This window comes from Carcharhinus amblyrhynchos, chromosome 12, assembly GCF_965287045.1.
Source record: "Carcharhinus amblyrhynchos chromosome 12, sCarAmb.v2.hapA, whole genome shotgun sequence".
NCBI classification, from domain to species: domain Eukaryota; kingdom Metazoa; phylum Chordata; class Chondrichthyes; order Carcharhiniformes; family Carcharhinidae; genus Carcharhinus; species Carcharhinus amblyrhynchos.
This window is the reverse complement of record NC_137335.1, coordinates 5143785-5168556: the sequence shown is the minus strand read 5'-3', so window position 1 is coordinate 5168556 and position 24772 is coordinate 5143785. Positions and strand designations below refer to the sequence as shown.

Sequence of the window (24772 nt, the reverse complement as noted above, 5' to 3'; positions counted from 1 at the left end):
ACTATGGGAGAAGACCAGAACACCTGGAGGAAACTCTCGCAGCCACGGGGAGAACGTGTAAACTCCACACAGACAGCCACCCAAGCTGGGAATCGGACTGAGATCCCTGGCGCTGTGAGACAGCAGTGCTAACTATGCCTCCCAATTTGGAAGCGGGAACTTAATGTATTCTCTCAGGGGCTATGGGCATTGCTGATGGGGCCAACATTTATTGCCCATCCCGAGCTGCCTTTGGTGGGCCATTTCAAAGTTAGTTATATTACTGTGGCCCTGGAGTCACATGTAGGCCAGACCGGGTAAGGACGGCGGATTTCCCTTTCTAAAGAACATTAGTGAACCAGATGTGTTTTTATGACCACCAACAGTTTCATGGTCAGCGGTAGATTCTTAATTCCAGATTTTTTTTATTGAATTCAAATTTCACCACATGCCCTGGTGAGATTCGAAACTGGATCCCAGAGCATTAACTTGAGTCTCTGGATTACTAGTCCAGTGATAATACCACTAGACCACCCTGGGAAAAAGCAAAGAGTGACTGAATCACTCTAGACAGAGAGGGAATATTGGGAATTCGATGGAGAAATGGATCATTTTTAGCAAATTGAGAGGACTAATTGTGAATGGTGTTGAGAAGAATTGGTTTTGATGCTGCCCTACCGCCTCTCACTAAATTGTAATTTCTTTTCCATTTCAAATATTCAGCTGCTTGGCTGAATCACTGTTCATCCGTTAATATTAAAGCTAAAGCACTGTATCCGTTTGCAATCTGGAATCCGAAGGGAAGGTGCTGCAAATACTCGATCTGCAGGCAAGGCACTGTCTGCGGAAAGAGAGAGGGGTCACCTTTGGCACCCCAGGTGTAACATCATCTGCCTAAACGTCGGGTTATGCTCGATTCTTCATGGTCTCCTGATGTCGCGAGCTTTGTAAAATTTGACAGAGTGTGACGTGCGGTCATAAAAGATTTTTCACCCGGGTGATCTGGCGTGGTTGAGCTTAAAGCCAGGGAATTTCTCTCCATGTTCTCAATTTCATAGAATCCCTATAGTACGGAAGGAGGCCATTTGCCCATCGAGCCTGCATCGACAGCAATCCCACCCTCTTGTCCGAAACCCCTCACATTTACCCTGCTAATCCCCTCGAAACTAGGGTCACCTTAGCACGGCCAATCAACCTAACCCGCACATCTTTGTACTGTGGGAGGAAACTGGGGCACCCAGAAAAAACCCATGCAGACATGGGGAGAACGTGCAAACATCACACAGACAGTGACCCAAGCCGGGAATTGAACCGGGTCCCTGGCGCTGTGAGGCAGCAGTGCTAACCACTGTCCCACCGTGGTTTAGGGAGGGAATTCCAGCGCTCAGGGCCCAGGCAGCTGAAGGCACAGCCGCCAGTGGTGGAGTGTTAAAATCAGGCATGTGTCGAGCTGTGTAGTAACTGAAATACTCCACTGTGAAATGCTCTGAGATATTGGTGCAGTGTTAGTGTGAGATGGACCAGGCATGTTGGTTTGAGCTTTCCGCCTGGAAGCAGTTGGAGCGCTCTTTTAAAAACATAATGGAAACAATTTATTTCCAAGTGTTTGCACACTTTGTGGTGTGGTGTGAGTGATTGATGTCAGATTTTTTTTGTCTGTTTTGCCTGCTGATTTTTACAACATGCTAAGAAACCAGGCTGCTGAGTCATACAAAGCTTTAACTAATTTGTTTTTTTCCCCCAGCAACTGGGCGGGATGGTATTTACTTTCTTCTATTTTCAGCTTTGTTGAAATTGTTCCCTTGGTGGAGTTTGCTGAACCGCAGGATTTGAGACCTACTTCATAGAGATGAGCATAGATACAAACAGTATTTGATTTGGAAAGAGCTTTTTTTTTTTAGCTATGTCGCTGGTGTTGCATGTATACGGACTCACTTTTGGTTGTAGGAATTGCAGCACCTCCGAATGTGGAAAAAACACTGTGACATTAACCTTGAATGCTTACCCTGATCCTTTCCCATTGAATTGGAGAGCTTGGTTATTTAAAGTTCCGATGCAAGTTTAATTCAACTTTTACAGATGCACCATAGAAAGCATTCTTTCTGCTTGTATCACAGCTTGGTATGGGCTCCTGCTCTGCCCAAGACCACAAAGAACTATAAAAGGATATGAATGTAGCCTAATCCATCACACAAACCAGCCTCCCATCCGTTGACTCTCTACACTTTCCCCTGCCTCGGAAAAGCAACCAACATAATTAAGGACCCCACGCACCCCGGACATTCTCTCTTCCACCTTCTTCTGTTGGGAAAAAGATACAAAAGTCTGAGGTTACGTACTAACCGACTCAAAACAACTTCTTCCTGCTGCTGTCAGACTTTTGAACGGACCTACCTCGCATTAAGTTGATCTTTCTCTACACCCTAGCTATGATTGTAACACTACAGCCTCTCCTTCTCTTCTCTATGAACAGTATGCTTTGCCTGTATAATGCGCAAGAAACAGTACTTTTCATTGTATACTAGTATATCCAACAATAATAAATCAAATCAAATCAGAATCAAGTTCACCGAAACAGCAGTGTTGAAAGCATTCTAGTGCATTTAGTCTAAAATAAGAAAAACACAGAACATTAGACACAGGGACAGGTTGCTGAAACAATATGGAGATTAATCACAGTATCGAGTCACTGACGACTGTGCAATCTCACACACAGAGGAAATTGCATTTGTCTCAGACAAGGAATCAAATCGCACTCCACCACTGATAATATTAGAGTAGATTAGTAGTTGTGGAAATTGCTTTCTGTCCATATAAGTTTCTTGCTCTGAAATAATTATATATTTTTTCATTAACTTGCTGGATGTGAGCATTGCTGACTCCATTGTATCCCATTTTCTCAAGGACAATAGGACACCAAAGATCCTTAGACAACACCTTCCAAACTTACAACCACTTCCATCTAGAAGGATGAGGGCAGCAGATACATGGGAACACCACCACCTGCAAGCTCCCCTCCGAGCCATTCACCATCCTGACGTGGAAATATTTTGCCGTTCCTTCGCAGTCGCTGGACCAAGATCCTGGAATTCCCTCCCTAATGACATGTGTGGGTCAATCCACAGCACGGGACTGCAGGCTTTCAAGAAGGCAACTCACCACTACCTTCTCGAGGGCTACTAGATTTAGGCAATAAATGCTGGCCAAGCCAGCGATGCCCATGTCCCACGAAATGAATGGGAAACTCCCTATTCCCAACGTCCTTGAGAAGATGGGATATAATGGAGTGGCTTGCCTGGCCATTTCAGAGGGCAATTAAGAGTCTATTATGTATGTAGTTGGGGTGTCTGCCTCTTTAAGAGAGTGGGTCAGATGACCCAGGGGAAAAATTCCACCCTGGGTGGAGCTTATTGGAGTCAATCGTGGATTGACTGTGTTGCTATGAAGACATTGAATAAACCTTTCCTGTTTGATTTACACCTACCTTTCTCTAATTCATTCATGGGACATGGGTGTCGCTGGCTGGCCAGCATTTCTTACCCATCCTTAGTTGTCCTTGAGACAGTGAAGGTGAGCTGCCTTCCTGAATCGCTGCAGTCTATGTTCTGTGGGTTGACCCACAATGCCATTAGGGAGCAATTCCAGGATTTTGATCCAGCGACTATGGAGGAACGGTGATACATTCCCAAGTCAGGATGGTGAGTGACTTGGAAGGGAACTTGCAGGTGGTGGTGGTCCCATGTGTCTGCTGCCTATCTCTTCATCTCTTTATAATCCATAATTAGACCTTAAACACAATGGAGTCAACCACGTTCCTGAGTGTCAGGTGTAACATTTAGACCCAGGCAGGATGAAAACCGTAGATTTCCCTCCCTAAAGGGCATTTGTGAACCAGAGTCAGGGTTTTGCAACAATCTGCTAGCACCCATTGTTACCATTATTGATACAAGCTTTTTATTCCCGATTTGATTTAATTAATTGGATTTAAATTCCCCAACAGCCATGGTGGGATTTGTACTCATGTCTTCAGTTCATTCACCCGGCCTCTGGATTACTAGTTGAGTAAAATGACTATGATATCATGCCCCATTGACGGGATTTCATTGTCTCTATCGCTGGCTGGCTGGCTGTTCAAAATAATAGAGGGTAATCCTACGCGAAAGCATTGAGTTGCTGGGAAGAGGATAGAATTTCACTCCCGCAATTTCCCTTTCAAACAAGAACTGGGCAATTGTCTGAAGAGGGAGAAAATTGCAGGGCCCCGGGAAGAGTAGGACTGGGTGACGTACTCTGCAGGGAATCTGACCCTCTATGTGATTAACCGTTCTAAGCCTGGGCACAGTTCAAGATTTCACTCGATCATGTACCTTAGCAACTAGGCCTCCACTTAAAATCCTGGAATTGGCTGCACAATGCATGTATGCCACAGAGTTGTACAGTGCAGAGAAGACCCTTCGGCCCATCAAGTGTGTACTAACAATAACTACAAACTACCAACAATAAAGTTGCGCAAATCCCATTTTCCACCACTTCTCCCTTATGCCTGAATGTTATGATATTTCAAGCACTCCTAGATCATAGAATCCTACAGTGTAGAAGAAGGCCATTCAGCCCCTTGAGTCTGCACCAACCACAATCCCACCCAGACACTATTCCCATAACCTCATGCATTTACCCTAGCTAATCCCCCTGACACTAAGAGGCAAGTTAGCATGGCCAATCCACCTAACCTGCACATCTTTGGACTATGGGAGGCAACCGGAGCACCCATTGGAAACTCACGCCCACTCTGGCCGACATGTGACTCTAGAGCCACAGCAATGTGGTTGACTCTCAACTACCCTTGGGCAAGTAGGGATGGGCAATAAATGGTTGCCAGCCAGCGACACCCATGTCTCATGAATGAATTTAAAAAAGCAGTGCCTCAGCTGCAGAGAATAAATTTTGACTAAAATTCCATGCAGCAAACTATGCTTAATCGTAGTGAACTTCCAGCCAACCCCAGACTTATCCAGAAGATTGTAAAGGTTTCTGGCCTAAACTGACTTCCCAGGCTGTGCACTCCAGAGTCTCACCACCCTCTGAGTGACATCTTCTTTCTCAAATCCTTTCTGTATCTCCTGCTGCTCACCCTGAAACTAAACCCCTTCGTGATTGACCCCCTCAACCAAGGGGAACAGCTGCTTCCAGCTCCCCCACTTGTACATGACAGTGTACACCCAGGGAAAGCGTAAAACCGTTCTGGACACCCTGTCCAGGGCCACAGCTGAGCATCCTGCGACACATGATGTGTATCTGGCCACTGAGCTCAAACCATACTCCCAGTTCATGAGAACACAATGGCCAGCGAGCTCCAAAAAGCCTCAACAGATACGCCAGGAGCAGGTGTGAGGTGAGGAGCGCTTCCACATCAGTCGGTACTGCCTGTCAGGTTGGCTCCTGCAGCGACCAGGTGGGAATGTTATGAAAATTGACTTTGAACAGCAGAAACACTTCAGTGTAATTGATGATCTGCTGGTGTATGACGAGTGACTGGTCACTCTGGCTGTAGATTCTACAACAATGTCCACTTGGACATCACGGGCTCATTCTGCAGTGTGGTGGCCAGGAATATCATTTGATCTGATTTGATTTGATTTATTATTATCACATGTATTGGGATACAGTGGAAAGTATTCTTTCTTGCATACTATATACATAAAGCATACCATTCATAGAGAAGGAAAGGAGCGGGTACAGAATGTAGTGTTACAGTCATAGCTAGGGTATAGAGAAAGATCAATTGAGTGTGAGGTAGGCCCATTCAAAGATTTGTTGGCAGCAGGGTGAAACTGTCCTTGAGTCGGTTGGTATGTAACCTCAGACTTTTATATCTTTTTCCCGATGGAAGAAGGTGGGAGAGAGAATGTCCGGGGTGCATGGGGTCCTTAATTATGCTGGCTGCTTTTCTGAGACAGTGGGAAGTGTAGACAGAGTCAGTAGATGAAAGGCTGGTTTGCGTAATGGTTTGAGCTACATTTACGACCCTTTGTAGTTTCTTGCAGTCTTGGACAGAGCAGGAGCCCATACCAAGCTGTGATACAACCAGAAAGAATGCTTTCTATGGTGCATCTGTAAAAGTTGGTGAGAGTCGTAGTGGACATGACAAATATAAAAAGAAATTGAAGAGATGGTTTCAAACCATGAGGTGTGTGCACTGCACAAAGCAGTCCAGAGGGAGTAACTTAGCATCGTACAGTTACTTATCAGACCACGGGAACATTTAGAGGTGGACCTATTCATATCCAATGGCAAGTCCTTCCACCTTATTGCTGACAGCTTGTCTTGCTGAATTGAAGTGAAATGCTTACACACAATGACCACAGGATCACTCATTGAAAGGAATCTTTGCAATCCTTGACACCCCAGAGTAGCTGGATCGTAATGTGCTCCTGAATACTTCACGCACTTTGCCAGCAATTATGGATTTTAACACCTCGATTTTCAGTGATGCTTCAAACATATAGATCCATCCCAGTACAATGTGGATTAGACCCATCAGAGCTGCCGACGGGCAGAATTCTTTGCACTCAGCTTTCATTCTGCCAAAGAAATGAATTCCAGAGTTAGCAGTCAGGGACTATCAGCAAGTTCAGGACCAAGAACAGTCTGACTGACAGCAACAACTTCCACTTACAGTAGGAGGTACCATTCCAGAAACCTGCCCCAGACAAAACAGAGGTGATAATGTTTGGCTCAGGATCCATGACAGGGAAGGTAGGATTGTCCTGAGGGTTGGAGATTGATTATGCTATTTGCTGATACCTATCCAGAAGGTACAATCAGATAAGAACATAAGAACATAAGAAATAGGAGCAGGAGTAGGCCATCTAACCCTTCGAGCCTGCCGCGCCATTCAATAAGATCATGGCTGATCTGTCGTGACTCAGTTCCACATTCCCGCCCTCTCCCCATAACCCTTAATCCCCTCTCTTATCAAAAACCCATCAACCCGCGTCTTAAAAATATTTAGCGAGGCAGCCTCCACCACCTCAACGGGCAGAGAATTCCAGAGATTCACCACCCTTTGAGTGAAGAAGTTCCTCCTCAACTGTGTTCTAAACTGCCCCCCCTTTATCTTGAGGCTGTGCCCCCTAGTCCTACTGTCCTTTCTGAGCGGGAAGAGTCTCTCAACCTCTATCCTATCCATCCCATTCTTCATCTTATATGTCTCAATGAGATCAAAGTCTTTTCTCCTTGTTCCTAGCGGTGAACCTCCTGTCGTACATTTGAGTGAAGCAGATGATGACAACTGAGTATCTGAAACACCAAGTACTAGAAATTCAACCCCAGACCAACAAAGTCAGTCTAAGATTACCCTTTAAAACTTGAAATGAACGAGATCTGAAAGAGTCGTAAAATCTCCAGACTGTCTGAATCTGTGAAGAGACACGGGGGAGTGGAGTAGCATGTAAATATTAATGTAAATACACTTGGGTAAAGACTTGAGAGGAGGATGTTTGGAACTGTAAGGGCTATGTGGGACTGGAATATGACCTACATTATGATCTGGAGAGTCACATAGGTATGGTAGTGAGTAATAGTAAATCTGGTGGAAGTTGGAATAAAAATAGCACCTAGTTTGGATTGTATCCTGTATTTTGTTACATTTTATTAATGAGCAGTTATTTTTCAACCACACAAACCCCTAGATCTCTTCATGAGACAACATACAACAGATTGAAATAGTCAAATCTGAAGGTAACAAATGTGTGGATTGTGTGCATCTGATAAGCTGAGGAGGGGAGGAGTAGACAGTGTTATGGAGGTAAACATGAGTGGTCTTAGTAATGTCCTTTAGAGAAGGAAATCTACCGTCCTTACCCGGTCTGGCCTACATGTGACTTCAGAGCCACAGCAATGTGGTTGACTCTCAACTGCCCACGGGCAACCAGGGATGGACAATAACTGCTGGCCAGCCGGCGACAGCCATGTTCCATAGATGAATAAAATGGTGTGCGTCCCTCTCTTCAGAAGCTCATCATGGAATCAATTAAGACACCAGGATTATTAACTGATGCAGCCTCAGAGAGTTACCAGGGAATCGAACGGCGTTGACAGTGCAGCACTCCTTCGGTACCCTACTGAAGTGTTACTTGAGAGGGTCTTGAATCCACAACCTTCTTTGCACAGATCCAAGACAGGTACTATTGTGACTGTGTATGTATGGCCATTGAATGCAGGACATAGCATGGTGATGACAATTGATCATAACTAGACTCTTTAATGAATGTGTCTGGTAGGAACTCAGATGGTTAAAAAGAATGGAAGAAAAATACAGAAAGCACTCAATCCTCCAAAGAATTAGCGATAGGATTGTTTGCATCTTCATGTCGCTCGGTTTTACCATTCAAGTTGTCTTCCCTCGATGGCTTTACATTTCAGACACATACAATGTTGCAGCAGCCACCCCAGCAGAACTTTACCATTGGCAGTGAAGATTAATGAAGCATTCTGTTTTAATTGATGGTGTACTTTTTTCAATCTTTTATCTATTTGCTGGTTCCATGATGACAGAATCAACAACAGTGGATTTGCTCTGCCGTACTATTTAGAAAACATTTGAATTTGTTATGTGAGATTTGCAAGACTTTATTGCTAGTCATATCTCTTTTAACTTCCCTCCTGGTGTATGTGTACGCACGTGTGTGTGTGTGTGTGTGTGTGTGTGTGTGTGTGTGTGTGTGTGTGTGTGTGTGTGTGTGTGTGTGTGTGTGTGTGTGTGTGTTTAATGTTTATTTATTTGTGTCACAAGTAAGCTTACATTAACTCTACAATGAAGTTACAGTGAAAATCCCCTAGTTGCCACACTCCAGCACCTGTTCAATTGTACATTGAGGGAGAATTTAGCACGGCCAATGCACTTAATCCACACATCTTTCGGACTGTGGGAGGAAGCCGGAGCACCCGGAGAAAACCCATGCGGACAAGGAGAGATTGTACAAACTCCACACAGACAGTGACCCAAGCTGGGATTTGAACCCAGGACCCTGGCACTGTGAGGCAACAGTGCTAACAATTGTGCCGCCGTGTGTATGTGTGCGTGTGACACTTCTGGTGGTAGAGATTTTAAAGGGTTCTTGAATAAGTTTGAGTTAAATTAACTGAAAAGCTTGATGTGTGGAACGTTTGCGGACTCTGGGTCTGTATATGATAGTATTTGGAAGGATGAAGGGGGATCTCATTGAAACTTACAGAATACAGAGTGGCCTGGATGGAGTGGACGTGGGGACGATGTTTCCATGAATAGGAGAGCCTCGGATCCGAGGGCACAGTCTCAGAGTAAAGGGACAACTCTTTAGAACCAAGATGAACTTTTTCAGCCAGAGGGTGGCGAATCTGCGGAATTCATTGCCACAGAAGGCTGTAGAAGCCAGGTCATTGAGTGTCTTTAAGACAGAGCTAGATAGGTTCATGATTGATAAGGGAATCAACGGTTATGGGGAAAAGGAGGGAGAATGGGGTTGAGAAACTTATCAGCCATGATTGAATGGTGGAGCAGATTTGCTGGGCCGAATGGCCTCATTCTGCTCCTGTATCTTATGGCCCTTTTCTTAAGTAATTAAGAAACCCTTCCAACCTCCATTGCAGCATTAAAAAGTCAACCTACATTGTTAGGAATGGATAACATGGATAAAAAGGTGCCAGTATCAATGTTGTCTGAATTTTGAAGAGTACATCTTGCTTTGTTAGCCTATTGAACCGCACAGAATACAATTGCCAGCTAAAAAGTTCAATTGTACCTGCCAACAATATTTTGAAGTGTGTAACACTTCAGCAACGGGCAACTTGATCTTTTATGTGTTTGAGAAACTCTTGATCTGGCGCTTAAAGGATGAAATAGATTCTCACGGAAGTTTAATTATTTGAGAATCCTAATGTTTGGGTAGATGGACTGTCATCCTCTGCAGCTTAAGTAGCAGATTTACATTTTCCTTTCCAAGTGTCTCTGCACATGGTGATTTATTTTATTTTAGTACATCCTGCACGCAATCGCAAAAATTCTTATTGGAAAAATCCGATTAAATATTCCACACTTGTACAGTTGACACAGTTCCCAACTAACTTAGGCATCATCAGGAAGTCAATTAGATAACTCGTCATGTCTAAACTAGTGAGCACTGTGGCAAGATATTCTTGGAATGGCAGCATGACACCAAGATGCAATGAGTTCTGAGTAATGCCATGCACTGAAAATATTGATGGATTTTTAATGTGAATCTTCCATTGGGGCACACGGTGGCACAGTGCATAGCACTGCTTTGTCACAGCGCCTGAATTTGTCTTTAAAGTTTATTTATTAGTGTCACAAGTAGGCTTACGTTAACACTGCAATGAAGTTACTGTGAAAATCCCCTAGTCGCCACACTCTGGCGCCTGTTCGGGTACACTGAGGGAGAATTTAGCATGGCCACTGCACCCTAACCAACACGTCTTACAAAGTGTGGGAAGAAACCAGAGCACCCAGAGAAAACCCACGTAGACACGGGGAGAACGAGCAGACTCCACACAGAGAGTGACCCAAGCCGGGAATCGAACCCTGGCACTGTGAGGCCGCAGTGCTAACCCACTGTACCACTGTGCCATCCCAACTTGGGTCACTGTCTGTGCGGAGTCTGTACGTTCTCCCCGTGTCTACACGGATTCCCTCCGGGTGCTCTGGTTTCCTCCCACACTTCAAAGATCTGCAGCTTAGGTGGATTGGCCACGCTAAATTGTCCCTTAGTGTCCGAAGCTATGTAGTTTGGGTGGATCAGCGAGGTAAGTGCGAATGTCGGGTTAAGGTTGTGCCTGGGTACGATGTTCTGTCAGAGAGTTTCTGTAGATACAGTGGGCCGAGTGGCCTCCTTCAGCACTGTAGAGATTCTATGAAAATCTAGAAATAAAGATGTCAATGAAATGAATGCTCATTGATGGACAATGATGTGGGCACAAGGAAAGGAATATACTGATTCATTCAATCTGTTTTTCCACCATTATCTACTTATACCCCTTTCCTTTTCTTATCTGCTAATTTTTGCCTCTCCCCTCCACATGGTGCTGAGTCCTTGCAGAGGTGCACCCTCTCCAAATGCCTTCATTAATGTCTAACAAACATTTTGACTTCAATGCATGAGGAAGGTTTGGTCTGACCTGGTAACTCTGGCAAGTGGACTGGGCTAGCAATCAGAAGACACCCCACCCCTCCCCTCCACTCCACCCCCCCCACCCCTCCCCTCCCCCACCCTCCATATCCCCCCACCCTCCACCCCAAGCCTCTGAACGTGTGAGCCATGGGAGGTCCCTGAGACCAGGGTTACAAATGTTCGTCGTCTTCCCGGTGTGCAAGATCTACACTCAAATTGCTTGTTGTTCATTCACGGTGGACAGTTGCACTGGGCTGCCTGACTTGTCAACGGACCAACAGTGGAGTTCAGGAATTGCTTTTTTCCCTCTTGGCCATTGACCGCTGAGCACAATTGTGTGCATGCCGCAGGGCAGAAAATAGGTTTCAAATTGTGCAGAAAAGTGAATGCCTTGAAATATCCCCAAATAGGATACTTACCAGCTGTTCTTCATAAACTGCGTGGTCTTTACTTTCACCACATCTTGCACACATCCACCCTGAATCTGAAAGGAAAGCGCAAACTTTTGAAGTGTCGCCATTTGAAGAATCTATTTTTGTGATTTCAATCCAAAAGAGGTGCAATGATTTGTTTTTCAGTTTCACTGATTTGAAAATGAAGGATACTGCATTGCCACGCTACTCTGTAATTAGGGGGTGCTGATAGTGTAGGGGTAATGTCACTGGGCTGGTAATCCAGAGGCCCAGAGCTAAAATTCTGTGGACACAGGTTCAAATCCCACGGCAGCTGGTAGAATTTAAATTCAATTAATAAATCTAGGATTGTAAACTGGTCCCAGTGATGGTGACGATGAAACCATTGTCGCTTGTCATAAAATCCCATCTGGTTCACTTATATCCTTTAGGGAAGGAAATCTGCCATCCTTACCCAGTCTGACCTACATATGACTCCAGAGCCACAGCAATGTGGTTGACTCTTAATGATCATCTGAAGTGGCCTGGCAAGCCACTCAGTTCAGGGGCAATTAGGGATGGGCAACAAATGTTGGTCTTGGCCAGTGATGAAGGAATAAATGAAATAAAGGCACTGGATTTGCTAAATGGATGTCCCTCCTCCTTCCAACCTCCATTTTGATCTGCACCTCATCCAGTCTTGGGAACCCGCGCATGGCGTGTGCCCCATCACAGTGTCGCATCGGACAATCTGGGACCGGAAGCTCTTTCGGTGCAGCCCTATCTTCCAGGTTTTGTTTTGGATGAAGAGTCTGTAGCAGACAGGCTGACTAACGTAAGGGATTCAAGATTATGGGAGGCCAGGGCAGGAAGGAGAAGCTGAAGTCGAGGATCAGCCTTGACTTCACTGGAAAATGCTGCAGCTCTGACACCATCTGTGGAGAGAGAATAAGACCATAAGACATAGGAGCAGAATTAGGCCACTCGGCCCATCGAGTCTGCTCTGCCATTCAATCATGGCTGATATTTTTCTCATCTCCAATCCCCTGCCTTTTCCCCATAACCCCTGATCCCCTTATTAATCAAGAACCTATCCATCTCTGTCTTAAGAGAGAACAGAGCCAATGTTTCGAGTCAGGTTGACTGGCCCAGCTCTGATGAAGGGTCATCCAGACTTCAAATGTTGGCTCTATTCTCTCTTCACGGACGCTGTCAGACCTGCTGAGTTACTGCAGCATTTTCTGTTTTTGTTTCGGATTCCAGCAGCCCACAGTATTTTGCCTTTCTGACTTTGCCGGCTGGAGAAGGGTCGGACAGTTTACTGGCTGTCGGAGAAGGCTGGGGCAGTTTACTTGAGCCTGCAGCCTTGTTCTTGCGTTGGCTTCATTAGTTCAACATTCCAGCAACTTTTCCTTTCTCTCAATTTTTCCGATCGCGTTGAGCTTTTCCCTCAGTGAGCCCTGGATGCACATGCCCGCTGTCACAAGTGTGATGTGAGGAAGGCTTTGCCTGACCTTTGGTTTATGATGGGGGTTGGGGACGGGGGGAACAACTTGGCTTCTTGGCAACAGGGCACAGGCACAATCAAGGACACCCCAGGTGGTGTTAGTTTCTAACTGTTGTCCCAAAAAGTCCCGGAAGCTTCACAAATGGATCTCCACTTCAAATTTTTTTCTTGTTAGGGATTTTTTTTCTCCTTGCAAGGGAGTTTGGAAGTTTGAGGGAGCTGCCTTAATCATGCCCAAGCTGTCACTTAAAGCAAAGCATTGAATAGCAGAGCTTATTATAATAACTGGACTGAATCATTCTTTGAAATGTGGAAAGATTGCAGGAGGGAACAAGGGCAGCAAAATCTTTGTGTTTTCTCTCAGACTGATTCCCTAAAAATCCTAACAGTGATGTGATAATTTTATCTCAAATCTTCTTTCTCATCCTATGGAATGCAAGGAGCAGTGCAGCGGAAGAGAGCCCAAGGTTGCTAAGATGCAGCATGTGGAGATATGTGGGGATAGGGCAGGAGACTAATCTGATAGCCCCTTCAAAGATGGGCCAAATGGCTTCCTTCAGTTTGGTCTCAGTCTTTAAATTCCTGTTTATCACTGGGCATGCCAAGTGAACCGGTCAGATTAAGTGAATCACCTCGGCAGCAGACTTCCTTCTCAGGACCAGATCCACCACTTATAAAATCTTCAGAGGAGGGAGAACATGGAGAGACAAATAGTGCATTACTTTATAGAATTACATAGAGCCAACAGCAGCCAAGTTAGACTGTGTCTTTGTTAATATTCCTATTCAAACCTCCTCCTGTTCCATCCCCTACATGCTCACCTAAAATGTCACAACAAAGCCAACCATTTTTTATAGCTCACCTGCTTGTATAGCTGTGGCTGCCATTGTTAGGGTTTGCCAAGAGTAGGCCAGATGATGTTGGCCACTGCTGAAGTGGAGGAGAAGGCAGCAGAGGACAGGGCTCGATGGGCCTGCGTGTGAGGCCTTAGACTGAGGGGCAGAAAAGCTCGTCTCGTCGTGACGGAACGGGGAGGGTTACCTGGAATGACCTAGAACATCACAGAAACAGGCCATTCAGTGCCACTATTCTATGCTGTTTATACTCTACAGGACTCTTTTCCCGTTCCATCTACCTCCTCTCAGCCTTTCAGTATATTTTTATATTCCCTTTTCTCTTATGTACTCATAGAATCCGTATTGCTCAGAAGAAGGCTATCTGGCCTATTGGGCCTAACACAGTAAGAAGTCTGACAACACCAGGTTTAAGTCCAAACGATTTATTTGATAGTAAACCCACAAGCTTTCGGAGTTTGTCACCTGACGAAGGGACAAACCCCGAAAGCTTGTGAGTTTACCATCAAATAAATCGGTTGGACTTTAACCTGGTGTTGTCAGACTTCTTACTGTGTTTACCCCAGTCCAACGCCGGCATCTCCACATCATGACTACTGGGCCTATACCAACAACAATCCCACCCAGGATCTACCCCCTCAACCCTATGTATTTACCCTGCCGGTCCCCCTGATATTAAGGGGCAACTTAACATGGCGAATCCACCTAACCCACATATCTTTGGGCTGTGGGAGGAAACCGGAGCACCTGGAAGAAACCCAAATAGATACGAGGAGAATATGGAAATTCCACACAGACAGTGACTCAAGACTGGATTTGAACCTGGGTCGCTGGCGCTGTGAGGCAGCAGTGCTAACCACTGTGCCGCCCATATTCACCAAGTTTCTTTTTGAAAGTATCTAAGATATTTACCTCAAACACTTCCTGTAGAGGTAGGCAGGATTTTACGGCCTTGCTTGTCCCAAAACTGTAAAAACCCACCCAAGGTCAACGGACCTTTCCATGGTCCACCCCTCACCCAATCCAATTCCCGTGGCGGGCGGGCTGGTAAAATTCCGGCTCGACTTCCACAGTTTAATGGCTTTCTGAGTTAAGACATTTCTATAGCTCTTGGGGCTAAGGGGATCAAGATGCGTGGGGGGAAGATGGGATCAGGATATTGAATTTGATGATCAGCCGTGATTATAATGAATGGCGGAGCAGTCTCGAAGGGCTGAATGGCCTACACCTGCTTCTAGTTTCTATGTTTCTCCTGCTTCCCCATTGGATTTATCTGGAATGATCTGGTACTTATGGCTTGTTTGCGAGTTTGCTATGTTTTTGCTGCAATTTCTCCCAGCTACAGTGCGATTTACAACACATTTTCCCTCTCTTTAATTCTGAAGAAGAGGCAAACGAATTTAAAGTGTCAGTTGTTTTATCTCCCCCTCCTGGTGCTGCCAGACCTGCTGAATTTTTCCAACATTCTCTGTGTAATGACTTCAGTCAGGCCATTGAGATTGGCCGATTGGAGTATGAACTCTCGGATTAAGAATCTGCGGTGTCTGAGGGCACAGTTGATGCCTTCTGTGTCCGCTGGGTGTCACAGGGACTAGGGTGTACTATTGGCCCGTTTAGTCACATTTTAATTTGATGTTTTAAGTTCACTTTCCACTTTGTATTTTGTTTTGGGCAGTTCCCCTCCTTTTAGGGAGCTGCCCTTTTTGCGTTGTCCCTAAGTTAAGTTGATTTTGTTTATTCGGTTAAACTCAAAAGATATCCCTGATCCAATTGATGGGCCAGTCAGGGAATCTTTGTCTTGTACTTAACTGGGAGTGATGATGTGGAGATGCCGGCGTTGGACTGGGGTAAACACAGTAAGAAGTCTCACAACACCAGGTAGCATCAGTTGAATGCCCTTTGCGGTGAAGGAGTCTTGTTGGAGCCTGTGCATGAAGATGTTGGCATATTGAGGTGCGAATTTGGTCCCCATGGCTGTTCTGTCTGCCTGGATGAAGAACTGGTTGTTGAAGGTGAAGACATTGTGGTCCAGAATGAAGCGGATGAGTTGTAAAATTGCATCTGGAAACTGGCTGTTGTCGGCGTTGAGTACTGAGGCAGTTGCAGCAATGCCATCGTCGTGGGGGATGTTGGTGTAGAGTGCCAAGACATCCATTATGACGAGGAGTGTCTCTGGTTCAACTGCTCCATGTGTGCTGAGTTTCCGTAGGAAGTCCTTTAACCTGGTGTTGTGAGACTCTTACTGTCTTAACTGGGAGTGCCAGTTCCTCTGACACCCCCCAGAGGTAGACTGCTGACTGCGAGCACTCTGTGTACCGCTGTAGGAGTTTGTAAATAAAGGGATTTTGGTGAAGGGACTTCTGCCTCCAAAGACTTATTACACTCTGGCTTGTATTTATTACCCCTAGATTTGGATTCTCCCATAAGTGGAAACATTTGCTATCAAGTTCAACTCATCCGTCATTTTAAGGAGCTCTATCAGAATGTCTCTAAGCCTTTTCTTTTCAAAAGGAAGGAACCATGGCCCAATCTCCCAAGAACTGTAATCCCTCAGTCCTCACACCCGACTCGTAAATTATCTCACCAGTACTAAACACGGAGACTGGAACTGCGAACGCTACCGTCAGTGCAACCTGGCCAGGGGCCTTTACCAGTTTAACTTAACTTGACAGCTTCAAAACAGTTTCTCTTTCAATCTGCCCTCAGCTGACTCTGTCGGGTTGTCACTGGGGAAGAGTGCAGAGATCAATTGAAAGAGATGGTGCTTCCTGCAGGTTGTGAATTGCAGGAAGAATCATAAACTATCTGCCTTGTGTCAAGCCCCGCTACATCAAAGATTGTGTTAACCAGAGACAGCTGTCCGGGAGACTGGCAGGGAGATATGTCTGGCTATTTGATTGTCCCATTGAGAATGATGTCGAACCTCATCCCGCGGCCTTGGGGTAAAGTTGCTGTTCTTCTGCCGCCCTGTGCTCCCATTGTTTGTCAGCGAGAACATGTGTGATGCGTTCCCCGGCAATCCACTCCAGAGTGTTGGGTGTCAAAACAGCACTTAGTCCATCAAAATGGCTAACATGGTGCCTAAAGCAAGAACTTACATTTTGCGTTGTGTCTTTTATGACCTCGGATGCCCCAAGTAGTTTTACAGCCAATGAAGTTCTCTTTTGAAGTGTCGCCACGGTTGTATTGTAAAGCTCTAGAATGAGTGATTCCACATTTCCCTGTAGTGGCTTAGCTCAATATATATAAAATGGAACACTATATATTAAGATGGTTGTTACTTGGATTTTAATTGTATAAAAGATGCGAGAGGTAGTGGGGTTGGGGACGGGCTCAGTGATTAGCACTGCTGTCTCATAGCGCCAGGGACCCAGATTCAATTCCCAGCTTGGGTCACTGTCTGTGTGGAGTTTGCACATTCCCCCCGTGTCTGTGTGGGTTTCCTCCGAGAGCTCCGGTTTCATCCCACCGTCCAAAGATGTACAGGTTAGGTGAGTTGGCCATGGTAAATTGTTCCTTAGTGTCAGAGGGCTAATGCATGGAGTTATGGGGATAGGGGCTGGATGGGATTATGATTGGTGCAGACTCGATGGGCCAAATGGCCTCTTTCTGCACTGTAGGGATTCTATGATCTATAAAATGTCATGGGCATTAACAGGAGCTTTGCATGTGCCCCTATAAATAGGAACATGCTACAAATGTTCTGGTTGCATTTGGAGGTGCATGTGACTCTGTGACTAAGTGCTTATAACCCTTACATCTCAGGTGGAGGCAAAAGATCCCACTGAATTCTTTCAAAGAAGAACATGAGGAGTAACCCTTGGTGTCCTGGGCGACATGTCCCGGATCTGCTGTTTTGCCACACCTGCTCCAGCCCTCTCTCTAAAACCCATCACAGTTCTATCTCTCCCCAGCTCTGAAGAAGCATCAACCAGGCTCGAAATGTTAACTTTGTTTATTTATTTTGTTTATTTATTAGTCGCAAGTAGGCTTACATTAACACTGCAGTGAAGTTACCGTGAAAATCCCCTAGTCACCACACTCTGGCGTCTGTTCGCGTACACAGAGGTACCTAACCAGCATGTCTTTTAGACTGTGGGAGGAAACCCAGAGGAAACCCATGCAGACACGGGGAGAATGTCTGTCCAGACACTGCACAATGACGCAAGCTGGGAATTGAACCCAGGACCCTGCCGCTGAGAGGCAGCAGTGCTAACCACTGTGCCACCACAGATGCTCCTACCACTCACATTATCAGCCACTTCAGGTCTTGAACAGCAGGTTAGGTGTAAGGATTCGCATTTTAATCAGTAATCTCTAAACTGTCTGTGCTTTATATGCTCTGTCTGAGGCCAGAACTCTCCATTCACCTGACGAAGAGGGTAACCCCTCGAAAGCTTGCGAGTATATTATCAAATAAATAGGTTGGACTAAAACCTGGTGTTGTCAGACTTTTTACTGTGCCACCACAGATGCTGCCAGAGCTTTTTTCCAGCATTTTCTGTGTTTACTTCAGACCTCGAGCTTTTTGCATTTCTAAAGACCTGACTTCACAATATCTCAGGGACAAAGGACACTTCTTGAGAAACCAATCTTGAAACCTGATCTTGGGAATGGCTAGTTCAGAAACCTGTCTGGTCACACCATGACACAGACGTGACTTAAAAAGGAGTGTGAGCTGTTGCAGCTTTGGTGGTGTATACAGGTCCAATTCATCACAATATAGTTAGCCCTTGTTCTCTGCACTTACCTGCCACCCAGGAGATTTATAGCCGTCCTATTTCCTTTGCAGCCGCAGAAAGTGAAAGTTGTTCTTTGATTTTATTTTCACCTAAGGAGAAAAGTTGCCTTTGATTTCACTTTACTGTTTAAAAAAAAGTTTGCTCTGCTCATTTTTTTTGATTTGATTTATTACTGTCACATGTATCAGCATACAGTGAAAAGTATTGTTTCTTGGGCGCTACACAGACAAAGCATACAGCTCACTGAGAAGTAAAGGAGAGAGTGCAGAATGTAGTGTTACAGTCATAGCTAGGGTGCAGAGAAAGATCAACTTAGTGCAAGGTAGGTCCATTCAGCAGGGAAGAAGCTGTTCTTGAGTCGGTTGATGCGTGACGTCAGACTTTTTCCCAACAGAAGAAGGTGGAAGAGAGAACGCCCGGGGTGTGTGGGGTCCTTAATTATACTAGCCTGTGGGAAGTGTAGACAGAGTCAATGGTTGGGAGGCTGGTTTGCGTGATGGTCTGGGCTTCGTTCACAGCCCTTAGGTAGTAAATTTAGGCAGGTGCCCTGGAATAACTTTAGGTGACATTATGGGGAATAGTTAATACTGTAGACTGCCTCAGATTAGCTTGCTTACAGCTCGAGTCTCACTTATGTATGGCAAACTGTCGATGAAGACCATCTATAAACTCTCTTGGCTATCTTTCCTTCACAACTGCTGAGCCATTTAAGTAAAGGCTTGTTTTTATTGATATCACAGAAATATATTTTTGGTGTATGAGGTCACCCCATCCAACTTTCGTAGACCGGCCTCCATCCAGGGCAAAAGATGAAAACGCCAGCAAATGGTTTTGTGACAAATCGATTTTCACATGACCAGCCAGGTGTTTCGTGTAAATCCAGGACAAAGCAGTCCCGGTTAATTGCTACCCCTTCCACAAACATTCAACCCCTCCACCACCAACAAACACTGGCAGCCACGTGCACCATCTCTACTGGTACATGGTAGCAGTGATGTGGAGATGCTGGTGTTGGACTGGGATAAACACAGTAAGAAGTCTCACAACACCAGGTTAAAGTCCAACCGATTTATTTGGTAGCACACGCCACTAGTTTTCGGGTCTCTGCCCCTTCCCCTGACAGTGCTGTGAGACTTCTTACTGTGTTTACCCCAGCTCAACTCCGGCATCTCCACATCATGGTAACAGTACCAGGAGCTGCTGGTACTGCTACCATGCACTGCAGGAGCTTACCAAGGTTTCTTGGTAAGGCAGCATCTTCCAAACCCATGACCACTACCATCTAGAAGGACAAGAGCAGCAATTACCTGAAAACAACATCACCTGGAGGTTCCACTCACCATCCTGTCTTTGGAAATATACGGCAGTTCCATCACTTTCACTGGATCTAAAAACCTGGAATTCCCTCCCTAACAGCATTGCGGGTGTACCTACATCACAAGGACAGCAGTGGTTCAAGAAGGCAGCTCACCACCACCTTCTCAAGGGCAGCTAAGGATGGGCAATGAATGTTGGTTTCACCAGTGATGCCCACATTCCATAACATAATTTATGGAGGGCACAGTGGCAATCCTGCCTCTCAGCGCCAGGGACTTGGGTTCAATTCCGGCCTCGGATCATTTTCTGTGTGGAAGTTTACAAGTTCTCCCCATGTCTGCGTGGGTTTCCTTCAGATGCTTCGATTTCCTCCCACATTCCAAACATGTGCAGGTTAGGTGGATTGGCCATGCTAAGTTGCCCCTTAGTGTCAGGGGAGTGAGCAGGGTAAATATCTAGGGTTATGGGGATAGGGCCTGGGTGGGATTGTGGTCACTGCAGGCTTGATGACCTCCTCCTGCATTGTAGGGATTCTGTGAACTTAAAAAAAATCTGTGCAGCAGAAACTTTAATTCAAGCAAAGTCTCTCCTCATAACTGCAGACCTGTAAGTTTTATTTATAAAATAAAGCAACAATTCTGATGGCATGGAGTTGTCTCCATGTCCCATTAGCCAAAACAACACACCTATTTATCTCAGGATCTCTTAGCATATCTACATTCTCCAAACCCATAATACCAGAGGCCTTCCTTTAATCTGGAAACTGATTGCAAAACTGACTAGAAAATTTGATTTGATTTATTATTGTCACATATGTACAGTGAAAAGTATTGTTTCTTGCATGCTATATAGACAAAGCACACCGTGCATAGAGAAAGAAAGGAGAGAGTGCAGAATTGTACTGTTAAAGTCATAGCTAGTGTTTGAGAAAGATCAACTTGATGCGAGGTAGGTCCATTCAAAAGCCTGATGACAGCAGGGAAGAAGCTGTTCTTGAGTTGGTTGGTCATTAACTCAAATCCTGACTCAAAAGCTCCAGAGGCTGACTCCGTTATAAAGCAAAGCTGTCAAGTCAGGACGAGCCTGCAGCTGCTTGCGTCTCTGAGCCTCCAAAGAATTGCAGAACTTGTGGAAGGCTCAGAGAGAGAGTTTTGCAGTTCACTCTGAAGGGGTCTCCGGGGTAATACGTGCTGTTTCCAGCCAGAATCTGGTCCCTGTTGTAACGGCTGGGTGCAGTGTGATTATTGAAATCCTGTGCGTAGCTGGAATTGCAAATTGATAAACCTTGTTAGTGAGACCAGAACTAGGGGCCGTAAATTCAAAATAGTCACTAATGAATGCATTCGGGAATTGAGGAGAAACATCTTTACCCAGAGAGTGGTGCGATTATAGAACTAGCTGCCATAGCGAGTGGTTGCGTAGTGTAGGTATATTTCAGGGGATGCTCGATAAACACAGAAGGGAGAACGAAATAGAAGAATATGTTGATTTAGTGAGATGAAAGGGTGTGGAGGATGTGTGTGTAGAGCATAAACCCTGGCCTGGAAATTCCAGGGAGATGGTCCTGGTAATGTCACTGGTCTAGTAATCCAGAGTCCCAGGCTCAATCCCTGGTGGTGTGGGTTCACATTCCAGCACGGCAGCTAGTGAAACGTAAGTTCAATTAATAAATGTGGAATTGAGCAACCCAGTCTCAGTAACGGTGCCCACGAAGCTGTGGTGGATGGTCGTGAATACGAGTGCTCACTAGTGTTTTTCAGGGAAGGGAAATCTGCCATCCTTACCCAGCCTGGCTTACATGTGAGTCCAGACCCCACAGCAATGTGGTTGACTGTTAATGGTGTGGCAAGCCACCCAGTTCAAGGCATGTGCAACAAACGCTGGCCCACATCCCGTGAAAGAATAAAGAAATTAATTCAATTCTAAATGATTAATTGATCAGGCTAATTTTACAATCCAGATACAGAATTAACCAGATGTTTTTGTCAATGTTAGACAGTGAATGTGTATACACCCTTTATCTTACAACTGGTGAGGTACACTGACAATATTGCTTAGTGAAGCATGGTCTGTAAGGCAAATTCTTTTCCTGATTACTTCCAGTCGTTCGTTTGAAATTCACTGAATCCTCGGAGAGACGAGTGTAACATTCATTTGGTTTTCATCTCATGGCTCTGATATATCTCGCTGCTAGATTCTATATATTCTCAACTGCCCCCCCTATCCAATCTTAGGGAGCATGGCCCAGTGATGGCATTACTGACTTGTACTGTGTATCACAGCACCGGCACCGAGCGGCTTGGAATATTACTTTGAGCATTGGAATGGCCCCGGGGTGCTGAAACTGATTGAGTTTTTTTTTGTTTTGACAAGAGGAGCAGACCTAGTGAAGGGACAGATAGTAATGCATCACCACTACAGACGAGATTCGATTGCAAGAAGTTACTTTTCCATCATTTCAAAACACCTACACCTTATGAATTGGCTCTACATTGCATTAAATTGAATAGAAAATAAGTTTTCTTACTCAAAGGATCAAAATGTAGGAAAATAGCAAAGGAAAGAAGTCACTGGCAGGAATAGTTTCAGAACCCTTGAGTAGTTACCCAGCAGGACAGAGTTGAAATCAAGGTATAATGGGGGCTTGTAAGAAAGCTATTGCAATAATTGTGGGAAAGTTTAATCTTCATAAGGGTTGGATGAATCAAATTCGCAAAGGGAACCTGGAGACGACCTCATCGAGTGTATTTGGGACAGTTTCTTAGAATAGTATGTTTTGGAACGGACCAGAAGATGAGACTGAGAAATTAATGATGGGAAATGAGTAAATGGCAGACTCTTTGAACAAGTATTTTATATCTGTTTTCACAAACAAAAAGTTTCCCAACATATATCATTTGGTTCTGATCGATAAGGGAATTAAGGGTTATGGGGAGCAGGCAGGAAAGTGGAACTGATCCACTTCAGATCAGCCCTGATCTTATTGAATGGCGGGGCAGGCTCGAAGGGCTAGGTAGCCTACTCCTGCTCCTATTTCTTATGTTCTTATGTATAAAAGCTGAAGGGAGGAAGGAACTTAAGACAATCACAATCACTCGAGAAAAAGTACTAGAAAAACAATATCAACCAAAATGTTGCCAATCCCTTGGACTTGATGTCCTGCATCCAAGGGTCTTAAGGAAGTGGCTGCAGAGATAATGGACGTTTTGATTGTATTCCAGATCTTAGGAGGTATCCACTGGATTGGAAAAACTACAAATTTAACACTCCTGTTCAGGAAAGGAGGAAGAGAGAAAGCAAGAAGCTATAGGTATGTTAGTGTAGCATCTGTTGTCAGGAAAATGCTAGAATCCATTATTAATGCGGTAGTACAAAGACATTTAGAAAATCATAATACCGTTCGGCAGAGTCAACACGGTTTTGCGAAAGGGAGATTGTGGCTGGAATTCTCTGGTTATTCACTCTTGCAGGATTCTCCAGCCCTGTTCGTAGCACTCTCCCGCCCACGGGTTTCCCGCTGGCGTGGGGTAACGTCAATGGCAATTCCCATTGACAGCGACAGGACCAGAGAACCTCGCCGCTAGCAAACAACGCACCACCGCCCGCCAGCAGGAAGCACAGGATGGGAGGCTGGAGAATCTCACCCCAGGTATGGTGAATTTGAGGATGTAGCAAGCAGGGTGGATAGAGGGGAACCAGAAGATGTAGTGCATCGCGATCTTGAGTCCTGCGAATGCCAGTAGGAATGTCCCAGTGTGCTTCACACAAGTGATCACAAACACAAAATTTAATGCAGAACCTACATAAGGAGATACCAGGATCGATGAACAAAGGTTTGGTCAAGGCAGTTGGTTTTTAGGAGCGTCTTAAAGGAGAAGAGAGTGACGGAGAGGTTTCGGGAACCCAACACTGAAATAGATGGAAACAGACACCTCCCTGTTTCTGATTGGCTCAGATCCATAGTCAATAATACTTTAATCAAATGAGGTATTGTAGAATTCAATACATTTTATATCCAGAATCAAGTGGGAGTATTACCTTGCACGATGTTTGCCAAGTCTAATTCAGAGAAAAGCTTTTTGTGAATGTTCAGGGTTTTGGAATGCCAGAACATTAATAGCAGAACCAGAAATACTGTCCCTGGAGATGTGGATTAAGAACTAACAGGTGGTCACAGAGTGCTTCATAAAATGCCTTGAATGTTTGTTTGCATCGCCACTTAAAACTAAGGTGTACTGTAGCATGGATCACTTCACAAACTCATTATAAAAAAACTGCAGAGAGTCACCAAGACTGGAGATCTGACACTTCTGGTTTAAATCAGCTGAAACTGGTTGTCAGTTTATAATTAAAACTAATCTCGAAAACAAACTCCTCCATTTAGAACACGTCAGCAAAAATCTGAAGGTCTTCTGGCCAGCGTATTACACAACTCCGAGCTGGTCGTATTTCAATGTCTATCCTAACTCTCGCACCAAGGATCAAGAATTGTAGCCCAACCCATCACGCAAACAAACCTCCCATCCATTGACGCTGTCTACACTTCCCGCCGCTTCAGAAAAGCGGCCAGAATAATCAAGGACCCCACGCATCCCGGACATGGTGGGCGGAATTTTACGGCCTCACGCAAGCGAGTTGGAAATTTCCACCCAAAGTCAATGGAGATTTCCATTGCCGGACCCTCACCTATGCTGATTCCATGGCGGGCGAGGTAGTAGAGTTCTGGCCACTCTCTCTTCCACCTTCTTCTGTCGGGAAAGGAAAATGTCTGAGGTCACCTATCAATCGACTCAAGGTCTTCTTCCCTGCCACCATT

General features: G+C 45.1%; 1 protein-coding gene across 2 annotated transcripts in view; it reads left to right on the top strand.

The window, feature by feature from the left end:
* The window catches only part of macrod2 (mono-ADP ribosylhydrolase 2), an 855710-nt gene that overhangs the window by 372333 nt on the left and 458605 nt on the right, over window positions 1-24772 (top strand). The gene's annotated exons all lie outside the window — the stretch shown is intronic.